General features: G+C 35.5%; 1 protein-coding gene across 5 annotated transcripts in view; it reads right to left on the bottom strand.

Moving 5' to 3' along the window:
* The window catches only part of TENM1 (teneurin transmembrane protein 1), a 775,694-nt gene that overhangs the window by 696,138 nt on the left and 66,431 nt on the right, over positions 1 to 13,125 (bottom strand). Inside the window, exon 1 of one of the 5 annotated variants that reach the window (XM_032391376.1) lies at positions 6,542 to 10,706. The exons of the other annotated variants lie outside the window; for them this stretch is intronic. The gene's annotated coding sequence lies outside the window, so the exon portion shown is untranslated. Of the gene's footprint in view, positions 1 to 6,541; positions 10,707 to 13,125 lie in introns of those variants that run through there. 5 annotated transcript variants of the gene reach the window in all.

Below are 13,125 nucleotides of genomic sequence, written 5' to 3'. Positions count from 1 at the left end.
TTGGGGTTTTCTTATTTGGGATCTCACAATTAATAATTCTTGTTATTTGCTGCTTTTTTTCCCCCATGGTACTGGATCCAACACATTCTATTCATATTTTCTTCTGCACTATCCAAAGCACAACATAAAGAGCATCTGACCCAAGACAAGTTTTCTCATCTAATTGTCCAATATACTTGTTAGGGTTACTTTGACTTTAAGGTAAGAAATGCAGAATGCTTTCCAAGTTTGTTAATTAATAGCATCCCTAGACAAATATCTTCTTACTGCTGTGCCTGATTACTAAATCTCTCTGCTTCAAGGCAACAGATGGCTTAAGTTCTCCCAGAATTAAAAAGGAAATAATTTAGAATTCCTTGTGATTCAAGGGACTAAATTTAATCAGGTTATCCTATTTTATAAGCTACAAATATCTTAGAAAAAAATGAAGATGATCAAAATGGAAATGAATGGTTGCTATCTTCTAATTGTGTGAGTGGTGTGTAATAGTCATTATAGTATACCAGTTGATGACAATCTGTTACCAGAAAATCAGCATGTACCATACCCAACCAAAGCCTCTGTCAGTCTCTCTTCATGGACTTTTTCTTGTGACAGGACTCTTCCTCTCTAGACTTAGAAAATAATATAAATTGCAGGGTTCCTTGAGCAATCTTCAATACCTCTGATTTAAAAATAAGACTGAGTAACCAAGCCCTTTCCTAGAAATTTAATCTTAAGTTTCACTTGGTTCAGAGACCTTTTCTGGATTAACCTAGATTATATCAGATCTATGCACTAACAATATTTAAGTATCTGTCTAAGCAATATTTAAGAATATTCTTCTTTACAATCAGTTGTATGTCAACATATCATATGGTGACTCTAGAGTGAAAGCCATCTACAGGGAGGAATTAAAATGTCTGCATCCATTATATTATAAAAACACATTGCCCATGGATGCTCAACAAATGCATAATTATTGACAATATTTTAACATATGTCTGTTGTATAGGATATGCAATGGCCAACATTGCCTTATAAAGTATATCACCAGCTTGTTCCATATTGATGTTTTCTATCATCAATCTACTCACTCAAATCTTTGTCTATTACTATTTATCTATAGTCAGGTAACTTATTTGCAAAAATAGAGTCTGTTTTTTAACACAAATATCTCTTCAAATCTGTCACATCTTTCCCATAATGGCATGAGTAAACGGTATCTTTTGCAGATGTTCTGGTCTTTCTACTGCATTTTCCAAGACATCTTTGAATAGGGATTAATTTTTTGTTTGAAAGCCCATTTTTCAAATAGATATTCTTTATTATTTAGAAATATCTTAAAATCCTTTTGTTATACAACTGTAGAATTTTTACTTGTCTCATGACATCAAAGCAGGGGATCAAAATGAAAAATCAAGGAAGATAATGCCCAGCCTCTTATACCAACTGCATACATCATTCTCCACTCCATCCTCATCCACTAATGTACACACATACAGACATAAAATTCTGTCCTGTAGCACAACTATCTACCACTTGGTGTTTTGGTAGAGAGAGGAGACAAGTATACAGAAAAGAAAAGAAGAGGGTACCTGATATTTTGATAATGTAACAAGGTTTAAACAATAAAGTGTTTAAATATTCGGATTGTTTTAAATCAAGCAGTATGTGATGTAATCATCCTCATCCTATCTTTGAGCCTCACCCCATCCTTGCTCTATATGCCAGAAGAGTATGAGATGACAACAAGCTCAGAAATGGAATAAAGGATGAGGTTGGGGTTAGGCACCACCTGGCATCCACACGATATAAAACTAGGAGCCCCATGCTTATCACATATGCTTTTCTCACAAGAGTATCTGTCATAATTCATTTTGTTTGCTGAATGGTCAAATTATCTGATCTCTTTCAGTTACAACAGTCATGCTTTTAATCTCTAGTGATATACAGACAGCACTATCATTGTGGAATTTGTCCTATTTTCCTGCAGAAAATATTTTTTAAGTGGTTGCTTGTTTTTGGTAGGTTTCTTGATTTTGCCAACCCCGTATGACACTGGGGATGAGCTATGAGAACAATTCCTTTAACAATTTCCACAATGGTGCTCATAAATTATGAGGTAGCACTCTTTCATAATAATGGTTTTGAGGGACAAAATCACCTCTCCCTTGGAGATTAACTTGATTGTATGAATTTTTAAAATAGTTATGGTTTTTATGACTATAAAAGCAATACATTTAATAAAAAAATCAATTCAAATATGAGTAAAGCAGGAAGAGAACGAATCATGCTGTCTGGGTGGTAGAGATAGAACTAGGTTCAGAAATGTGTCATAAGATAAACAATCCTTAGAAGAAGAAAAAACTGATTTTATATTTGATAGGATTATTTGGATGTGGTTATGTCAATATGCCTCTCAAAATGGTCATGTCAAACACAGCTATATCAAAATGCTCTGCTTTGAGAGAGAAATTAGTGTAACACAAAATGAAGGGTGTAAGGTAGGATGTGGCAAAGGAGGCACGTTCTTAAGAGGTTTATATAATTTTGATCAATATTGGGGAAGCTATCAAAGGGATCCGATAAGCAGCTGCATTGTAATTGAGATTGAATTCATTTTTAAAATCAATTTCTACATCAGACTATAAGATGTTCCTAAATCATATTTCAAAATGCTGAATTAGGGCGCCTGGGTGGCTCAGTTGGTTAAGCGACTGCCTTCGGCTCAGGTCATGATCCTGGAGTCCCTGGATCGAGTCCCGCATCGGGCTCCCTGCTCGGCAGGGAGCCTGCTTCTCCCTATGACCCTCACCCCTCTCATGTGCTCTCTCTCTCTCTCTCATTCTCTCTGTCTCAAATAAATAAATAAAATCTTTAAAAAAAAAAAAATGCTGAATTATATGCACAATACATTAATTGATTTAATAGCAATTTGATAGCTACTCATCGCCAGGCACTATTCACTACCCTTTTCATATGTTATATCATGTAATTATCATAGCAACCCAGAGAAGTAGTTATTATCCCATTCTGTAGACAAGAAAGTAACGGGCTCACAGAGGGTACAGAACTACAAGGTCATATGGACTCAAAAGGTTATCATACGTACTGAGCACTTGATTTGGCAAAGAAATAGGAATTTGTTTTGCCATACTTTCTGGAATAGTAACTATTTCTAATAAATAATAGAGTCATTTTTAGGGTGAACTTATTATTTCTGTAATTCTGCAAAATAAAGTATCATTTAGATTGAAAGTGAAAAAAATTAAAAGCCTTAAATATTCATAAATGATTAGTAGAAAAAATAACTGGAATGCAATTATACTGCAAGATTTCTACACATGTAGAATCATACAATTGTTTTTCATAGTAATTAGGTTTTTTTCTTCACAGATATATGTCAATATTAAATCACAGTGAAATAATTGATTATATTATACCCTAAAGAAAAAAGTATATTATGCAGCTGAATGTATTTAATTTAAGCCCTCTTTTTAAATAGCAATTTGTACCAGAACATTTTTAGCACTCCTCACGCCAAGCAATAGATTGTTCAAATCTGAAGTAATATCATTTTTCAGTTTCAATAATTGGCTTATTTTATATATGAAAATAGAAATTCTAGCTTTAAAAACCATGATTTTGTGTATGTGTAGGTGCAAATAACTTTATTTTTTCCATTAAATATTGTGTAGACTGTCTTGAGATGTAAATCATTATAATTTATAAAACAGCATTAATCCAATACACATAATTCTATAAATTCTGATATCACTCATGCATTTAATTTATTCTAGTGTCTTGGATAAAGCAATTTAATAAACTAGACACACAATTTTACCTTGATGAACAGTATTACACAGATTTACTCCAATGTATTTCAATTTAGCCATTATTATCAAACATATTCTCCACATTTATTTAAAAGCTGTATAACGTAGCAGTTAGAACGACGCAGATGCACATTTGAATATTGGCTCTGCCACTGAGTAGCTGGTGTGTCACTGGAGAAGCTACAGAACATCTCTGAGGTTGGGTTTCTTCCTCCATAAAAATAGGGTTAAAAATAACTACTGCACAATGTTGTTGGGAAGTTTCTGTTAAATAAGTTTACATATATGACAGTGTTGGCCCAGAGCAGACACTCAGTGCATGTAAATATATTTCCTTTCTTAAAATATTACATGACAAATTTGGAATTGGGTGGTTCCAAGTATTCAGTTAAAAAGGCTTATCTATGTGCTTTAATTCAACTACCCCATATAAGCCACCAAGTCTCAATGTTGTTTAAAATCACAGTGTAAAAAAAAAACAACAAGAAAACCCACTCTAGCTATTATTTGCCAGTTGTCACAAGATATGAAAATTTAGTGACATGCTTTTTGGATAGGACCAAAAAAAAAAAAACAAAAAAACAAACCAGTGTTTTCTTAAAAATGACTATGTGTGCATGGTAATAATAAAAAATGAATACTGGGTCATTAGGTTCATCTTCTGGCTTTTCCATTGTTTAAAAAGTTAGATAAAATAATAATTACACAAATCACTTGGGTGCTGTGATGAGAGAATGAGATTAGGAAGGAGCTTTATTACCAGTCTATAAATGTGCCATAAAAGTACAAAGTCATTTTATTACTTTTTCTATTTCAAGCAGCTGTCATATTAGTCATATGTGTTTTCTGCCATCCATGATCCATAAGTATGTATTTTCAGTATGTACAACCAATTAATAAGCCAGGTAAGTAAAAGGCAGAATTTCCCAAGTCCAAACTCAAGGTTTTTAAGAGGTTAATGCAATTTTTTAAAGCCCATTAAAAAAAAAAAAAGTCACTTGATTCATGTATGTGTCTCTTTGTCTAACTAGTGAATTGCAGACATCTTAGAGTGGAAATAACTTCTCAGCCTCTTTTGACAGCTGGTGAATATTTCTAACTGTGGTCTACATATTAACCAGTGTCCTGGCATAAAAGCATTACTTGTTTTAAGAACTAGGTCAAAATAGTCCTTAACTTGTATTTTAAAAGGACACTTCAAACCCTTCAGGGTAAATAACAGTGTAAATGATGGTCTGTACAATTAGAAACAAATTTCTGAATCATTCGATCATGTTATTGAAAAGGGTGGCCAAGATACTATAAAAAAAAAACAAATGTCAAACTGATTATTAAAATGCAGTAAATGGTTGTTGGATTGCATTGACTCATATCTGGATAATCCAGGGTGAGATTGATACATATTCTACCATAAATAAATGTGTTCCTTTGATCCTACCAAGAAATCAACAAATGCCCTCATCAGGTTTAGCTAATAATAGATTAGTGAGGAAATAACTTTAAACAAATATCCAATACAGCCTCAGATCATTTTACACCTAACTCAAACAACATTATTTTTAAAAACTACTATTTAAAATTTATTCTTAAAACTCTCTAGAAATCTAGTCTTACGATTAACTAACCTTTCAATCGAGAAACCCTGTAAAATCCTCTTGCTACATCTAAGCCAATACTTCTCTTACCTGTCCTATGTTCGTATTTCAAAAAAACAAGAGGAGTAGCACTTACAGACCCAGAATAACAGTTTGAGGTGTACCTTTTGCAAGGCTTTAGATGCCAGAGCGCTTGAACACTGCACAGCTGTTCTAGTTACTTCCATGTCTTAAATTTCCCCTTCACGGCGACCTTGATGTGCCCATCTAATGTACAGCTGCACTCTCTTGAGTAGGCAGGTTCCTCCCACAGCTTAGTTAGTAACTTGGTGGTATAGAATCAATACATCATGAGAATCGTTTGACTCACTTTGGAGGAAGGCAGTTAAACTTGACATCTATAGTCAGATTCTTTACTTTCCAACCAACAGGAAATTTTAAAGCATATCAAAAGATGTCATTCAAATCCTATGGCCACAAATAGATAAATCCCATCATAAGCATAGAGGCCAGCCCGAAAGCATTGTTTTTTGCCCCATCTTAAACCAAAAAAAAAAAAAATGTATTTTTTAAATGGTTCACACTGGCTGTTTCTAAACTTTTACTTCAATGCACACCAAGCCTTCAGAAATAATTATTCATAGCAAACTAATTTATGTGTAATGTGAGTCTAGGAGATTATCACACTTATCTTACCATTTATTTGAAAATACTTTATTCCAGGAAGACTCCTTCTGTGTCACTTTTAATTGCCTTTGAAGCTCCTGCCATTTGAATCTGTCTTCTGGAACATGCATTTCATCATTATTTTTTAGCCTTGTTACATCAATCACCACAACTGCTATAGAAGATTTCTGGGCTGTGAAGTGATAATTTGTTCCAGTGGTATTAATGAGGCAAGCAGTGGTCTTGAGGGAGGTGACAGCCCATTGCTTTACAGACAGCATCAGATTAAGGTGCTGGACTATATACGAGGCTTTAAGCATATACTCTAGACCCTTTGGAGCGTTTTATAACTTCCCTTATCAAACTTAACATAGAAGAGATACCTCCAACACCTTATCTACAATGAGCTAGGCATATCTAATCACCAAGAGGGGGAAGCATTAATAGCATTGCCCAACTTACCTTGAGTTACAGGCACATAAGAGAAACTTTGTACTGCTCCCAACTTGAAGGCTCCCTGATGCCTTATAAGCTCTGAATTGGTCTATTTCCGTTACCATGGTTGTAATGGCATGTCCCTAGCCACAGAGGAGTCTAATTCCCTGAAGTGCAGCCAATGAAAACTTGTATTTCTGGGAATTAAGTCCCAGAACTAGGAATGCCGATTTGTTGCTGTTATAATACCATGCCCATGAATACCGCCTCTAGGAAGCAGTACATCTGGAAACAACAGATGGTACATGTGGAAATGGGTTGGATGGAGTATTTTAATACCCATACATCTCTAATTCAGTTCTACAAGTCTGATTTCAATGCTTTCTCAGATTATAGAGTGTTTCAGAACTGGTAAGCTAGGCCTGATCTATATTATTGTTACTATCAACAGCACAGGATGAAAGCCTAATGTTGGAATATCATTGTATATGAACTCTCATTTGACCACATATATATGCACAGGCAATAGTCTTGGCTGCTAATAATGGAACAGGTCAGTCCAGTGTACTTCCCTATCCCTTTACCGACAACCACAGAACACAAATTTATTTTAAGATGAAACCATCCCAGAGTGCTACTCTCCTTAATATAGGAAGGAAACATTGAAGCTTTTTCACACTCAGTCTAAACAGTTTATCTCCTTCCACCTTCAAAAGCTACCAGGACTATTACAGTATTGAAGAATTTCATTTAATATGGTAGGAGAACAGCTTTGCTAGAAAAATACTTCCTTCTTGTGCTTCAAGAAGGCTGAATTAAATTGTCTTTGAGATATGTTGGCATTTTAGGAAACATACCATCTGAATGGTAGGAAAATAACTTTCAGAAGCTTAGAACTTCATATTCTATCATTTGTTAGTGCAATTTATCTAGAATTAGGATAGCATTGTACTCTCTATCAAAAGAAAATGAACTCTCAACTACAATAGAAGAGTAGGGGAAAAAATAGATGTTTGTTGAATATTGCAAACCAACCAATGCACCATTTAATGTAGTACAGTGGAAGGGAAGCCAAATCCAGGTTGTTATATGGTCAACCCAGACCCAAAAAACAAGTGGCAGCCTACTGTAATTTATGTTCAGCACTTCATTAACTTAGATAAAAGGAAAGAGGGAATCTCCTATCCCTCCCCCGCCCCCACTTCAGGAATCCCCTAGCTCAATGGGAAGCAGTATCCTAGTCCTTGACCTTTCAACTTGTGCTCAATATGGACAAATGGATTCAAATTCTAAGATGAGTCTACACAGTCTCTCTGGACAATACAACCTCCTTTGTGAAGAGGTAGTTATGTGGGGACAAAGACCCCATGTACTTTGATATCACAATCATACCCTAAACACATTAAAAGTATCCCTGGTGAATAAGCTAGTATTAACAAGTACACATAAGATTAAATATAATCAAAGAGCATCCAACATCTCTGCAAAAGACTTAATGATTTTTGTTTGTTCTCCCTCCCTCCTTCCTTCATCTCCTTTCTTTTCTTTCTTGTTTCCTTCTTTCCTTTAGCAACTAAACAAAGTATTTGTTCTATTACTTACCCAAACATAAGTGTTTTACTAAAACCTCTTTGAGGGATGGTTCAAAAGTGTCAAACGTTCACTACAGTAATAAAATAATACTCTTATCCTGAGTTCACAAAGGACAACACAGGTGGCTAAAAGCAAACCTCTGAAGCTACACTGAGGTCAACTCCAAATAACTAGTTGGAGTGTTACTTTGAGCAAACTACTCACCCTTTCTTCATGGGTAAAATCAGGACAATGATGGTACCCATCTCGTTGCATTACTGTGAAGATTCAGTGAGAGTGCTAGAGACTACTACAGCTCACCAATATTAGTATTTCCTTGTTTACCTCTTCCTCAACACACAAGAAGACTGCATTTCTTAGCTGTTAGGTTTAACCATGTGATTAAATTCTTGCTAATGTTTAATTGGTCATGTGCCACTTTCAGGCATGGGCTGTAAAAACCTCCCTTATGCAATACTGACTCTCTTTAATCATCCACTGGCTAAATGAGAAGACTCCTAGGACTGAGAGGAGACCAGAGCCACAAGATGGAAAGAGCCTGGATCTTAAATAATTACAGGGAAAAGAGCTCCTCTTACTGACCCTCATGGGATGGTGATATGAATACCAAATAAGTGATAAATCACCAAAATATTTGACAACTACAGTGAGATTATTTATTTAAAGTACCTATCACAGTACCTGGCATACCCAAAAAAGTGTTCAGTTTTTAACTGACAAAAAAGTCAGTTATTATAAACTTTACTATAGGATGCTGTTGGGGTTTGTTATGGACTGAATGTTTGTGACCCCTCCTCCAAATTTTTATGTAGAAGCCCTAACCTCCGGTGTGGCTGTATTTGGAGATGAGGCCACTAAGGAAGTAATTAAGGTTAAATGAGGTCATAAAAGTGGGGCCTGATCCGATAGGACTGGTGTCCTTATAAGAAGAGACACCAGAGAACTAGCCTTCTCCACATGCACAGGGTGAAGAGATCAAGTGAGGACACAGTGACAAGGCAGCCCTCTGCAAGACAGGAAGAGAGTTCTTACCAGAAACTGAATTGGCCAGAACTTGATCTTGAATTTCTAGCCTCCAGGACTATGGGAAAATAAATTTCTGTTGTATAAGTCACCCAGTTTATGGTATTTTGTTATGGCAGCCTGAGCATATCCAAAGTCCTACATGAGGGTATCAGAAACAAAGTACTTGAGAGATTCTGTACTATGGAAGAGAAACTTAAGTAAGGTCCATCTATGCTGAATATTCAAAAGGAAACCTGGGATACTTTTCAAAGGTTATTGTTATCATGTATACTAGCCCTCTGCCACTAGAAAAACAATTTCTATAATCAAGACTGGACAAAACTGAAACTTCTCTTCATCCCTGCTGCCCACCTCCCCTGGTTCAGCAATTTGAAAAGAAATACCCATACACATGCAAAATACACTAGGTTCACATAAAAGCAACAGCTCACCACATGCTGTGGATCTTAAAACTTTATGATGCCACCAGCTACATTCCAAGAATCCCCCTAAGTTTCCGTAGCTTCTTGGCTAATTACCTTATTTCTTTCTGTTTGGACCACAGACCCAGTTTCTTAGGCCTCTGACTTTAGCTCCCCTCCGGGCTTATATTTTCCTTCCCCACCCAGCCTTAGAGAGGTTCACCATCACACACATGGCATTTCAGAAAATAGTGACTTGACTTCTCACTCCAGACTACCTTTCTGCCTGCTGGCTTAGAAGCTCCCTCTCCATCTCAATCATCCAGCACCAAAGTTGTTCCAGGCTCATCAGCAAGTCCCAGATTTCATATGCCATCAAACCACATAATAAAGTGTTTCATATTCACTTCTCTATTTCCGCTTTTTCTTTGATTCTCTGAAATTTAGTTTCCAGTGCCACAATACTGAAACCACTGACCTCTCAAAAGACAAGTCCAATGGCTTTTTAGCTTTCACTTTTCTTTACCCCTCTCTGAAGAAGCTGTCACTGGTGACCACTTCCTTAGCAAAGTATGCCTGGTCTGCAAACACCTTTTTTGTTCCTAACACTGACATATTCCTCAACTCAATTTTATTTCATTCTAAGGAATCACACTGAGAATATTACACATTTTGTTAAAAAAAAAAGCAACCTCTAAGTCTAAAGGCAAAATCATTTGACAAATGAAATTATTTATTAGCATCATATAACTCCTTATAGTTGAATAGGACTTCACATTTCACAGAGAATTTCTGATATATCTCAATAATCCTATGAAAAGGCAGGGTAAAAATTTTTACATCAAGTTTAAATATAAGGGATTTGAGGCTTGGAAATATTCAGTGCTTTGCCAAAGTCATCTTGCTGATAAGTAGCAAAGCCAAGAAAACTCAACCCAAGTCTTCAAATGCTCAGTATAAGATTCTCTTTACCACATCACAAGCAAAACTTTAAAGGTATACTTGCAGAGGCAGTTTGAATATTTAAAAACTAATAACACACACATGCTACAAATTCAGTTGTCTAATGTTATCACCATTTTATCCTTTTTTCCTAAGATATTACACAACTGCTCAAAACACAAATAAAAACTGAAATCAAAGAGTAAAATGCCAGGAAATCATAATGTTATCAATAACAAGGTTCATTATTTTGATTAATGATATGAGAACAGCTAATAGATTTGGCATAATTACTTAAAAATTAATTACTTTAGATACCATCAAGTGTTATGTTTTTATGATTATAGAAAAATAAAATTAGAACATGTATACTATAAAATGTTTACTTTGACCATACCTTAATTGAATTTATCTTTCCTAAAAATAGAATTTTGAGTTCAACTTTCAAGTTATTGAGACTTTACCTTCATTTGTTTATGGTCATTCATCCATTCATTCAATAAACATGCACTGAATGCCCATTATGTACCAGCCACTGTTCTGGATACTAGGAATGCAATAGTGAATAAAACAAAGTCTTTGCCCATAAAGCTTTCATTCCGGGGAGAGGGGTTAGGTAGACACACAATAAATAAGCAAGTAAAATATGAAGTATGTCAGAATGCAACAGGTGCTGTGGAGAAAACAAAGCAACATCCAAGGATGAGAGAATGCTAGTGGAGTTAAGTCCCCACTAATAAAATGGCATTTTAACAGAGATCTGCAGAAAGTAAGCTTTCAAACAGTAAAACAGGAATAAATTATTTTATTAATTCACTCCATTTTGTTTAATTTACTACTGGAATTTCTTAAAAATGGCATTATGTAAAGGAGCAATAATCTTGTTTTACTATTATTAAAACCTAGACTGCCATGCTTAACACAAAGGATTTCTTTCTTCATAGGTTCTGTTTTAATATTTCATGGGTTCAGATTTTCATGCATTCTTTCTATAAAATGACAGCTTTAGTGATGCATTGGTCTAAACATGCTTTTATAGCACTCCCTCACATTTATATTAAGGAGCTCCTGCCACCTAGTGTATAAAGGGAACACTGCTTTGATTAAGGTATCAGCTGCCCCACTATCTGTCAAAAGTCCAAATCTCAGAATGTGGGAAATTTCTACCCAGAACTTAAAAGTCCCACCTGGCCAAAAGGGGTTAAATCTTCATCAGCTATCATCCCATAGTTTTGTGTGTTGAACTTCAATACTCATGAAAGTAACTCAAGCTTAGAACCAGGAATTCCTCAGGTGGAAGGCATCTGGCTCCCCCTTAGAAAATGGGGTAGAACCTGAGAATGAATTAGTATAAATGGTGATCAATTACTAGAGGAACGAGTAAAAAAGATCCTATTTATTGTCACTTTTATAATAAAACAAAGGTCAAACCAGCAATCACAGGGAAGATGAATTCATCAGGCTAATTGAGCTCCATCTGGCTTACAAGTTAGCTTTCCTATACATCTAGACATGGTAGAGTTATTCTTCTTCCAAGGGCTGCACAAAGTTGGTTACTTTGTTGAGTGCTGCTGCTGCAATGAATATCCATATGAAGCAATATCAAAGTTCATGCAATGATTTGTAATTGAGTTCAAGTGTTCCATAATAGTTTCATACAGTTTTTGCACAATTTAAGTAATTTTGGCACATTGATAATCCATGGCTTTGGGAGTTCAATATATTTAATTAATAATCATTTCTTGTATCCCACAGGTCATGGAACTGCCTCAATTCAGTCATTAAAGACAGATAAACATGTTGTGTTGACCATTATTTTTCATTGCATGTGCATGGCCTTAGAATTAGTTTTTAACCTCCTCTGAGTTAGGGTAAGGACCAGATCTATTAGATGTATTTTGAAACAGAGCGTAATGAAGGCCTGTCGATCAAGCTCATTGATTGATTGATCATATGAGGTTTTTTCTTTACAATCTAGTGACTTTAGGGGTTCAGAAAGGAAGAGTTGTTCTAGTGTAGACCACACTGTGTGTTGCATCTGAGAAAATTGCTAGCAGTGGCCTTCTACTGACCATACCTCTTATTATAGAGTTCCTTTTATCCTTTTTAAATTTTGCCCTTCCTTTTTTTCCCCTCACTGCCTTATCTTTTCATTTTCTACTTATACATATTAACTTTCCCTGGCCCTTCTTACCACCACTCTTACTGGCACTTGGAGACACTATGATGTTCCAGAAACAGCATGAGCTTTGGGGCCTGACACGTTTAGGTGGTGTTGGTGGTGGTAATGATGATGATGAGGAGGAGGACTATAAATAGATAGCATTTTTGAGCACTTACTAGGAACATAGGACAGTGCTAAGTGATTTATACGCACTTTGCCATTAAATATCCACAAAACTCCTTTGATTATAAGTACTATTATTATCTTTCTTTCATAGATGGTGACACCAAAGCACAAAAAGTTTATCTGTCCCAAGTTCTTACTGCTACAAATTAGTGGAAGCCAAAATTCAAACTCAGCTTCCTCTGCCTCCAGAGCCCCAATTCTTAACCACGATGCTTAAGTGAGTTACTTAACTTCTCTGAGCTTCAGGTTATTCAACTGTAAAACAAAGATGATAATAAATACCCTACTGATAGTGTCAT

This window comes from Phoca vitulina, unplaced genomic scaffold, assembly GCF_004348235.1.
Source record: "Phoca vitulina isolate PV1807 unplaced genomic scaffold, GSC_HSeal_1.0 scaffold62, whole genome shotgun sequence".
Classification (NCBI taxonomy): Eukaryota; Metazoa; Chordata; class Mammalia; order Carnivora; family Phocidae; genus Phoca; species Phoca vitulina.
Note: the sequence above shows the minus strand (reverse complement) of the source record. Positions and strands in the feature narration are given on the sequence as shown.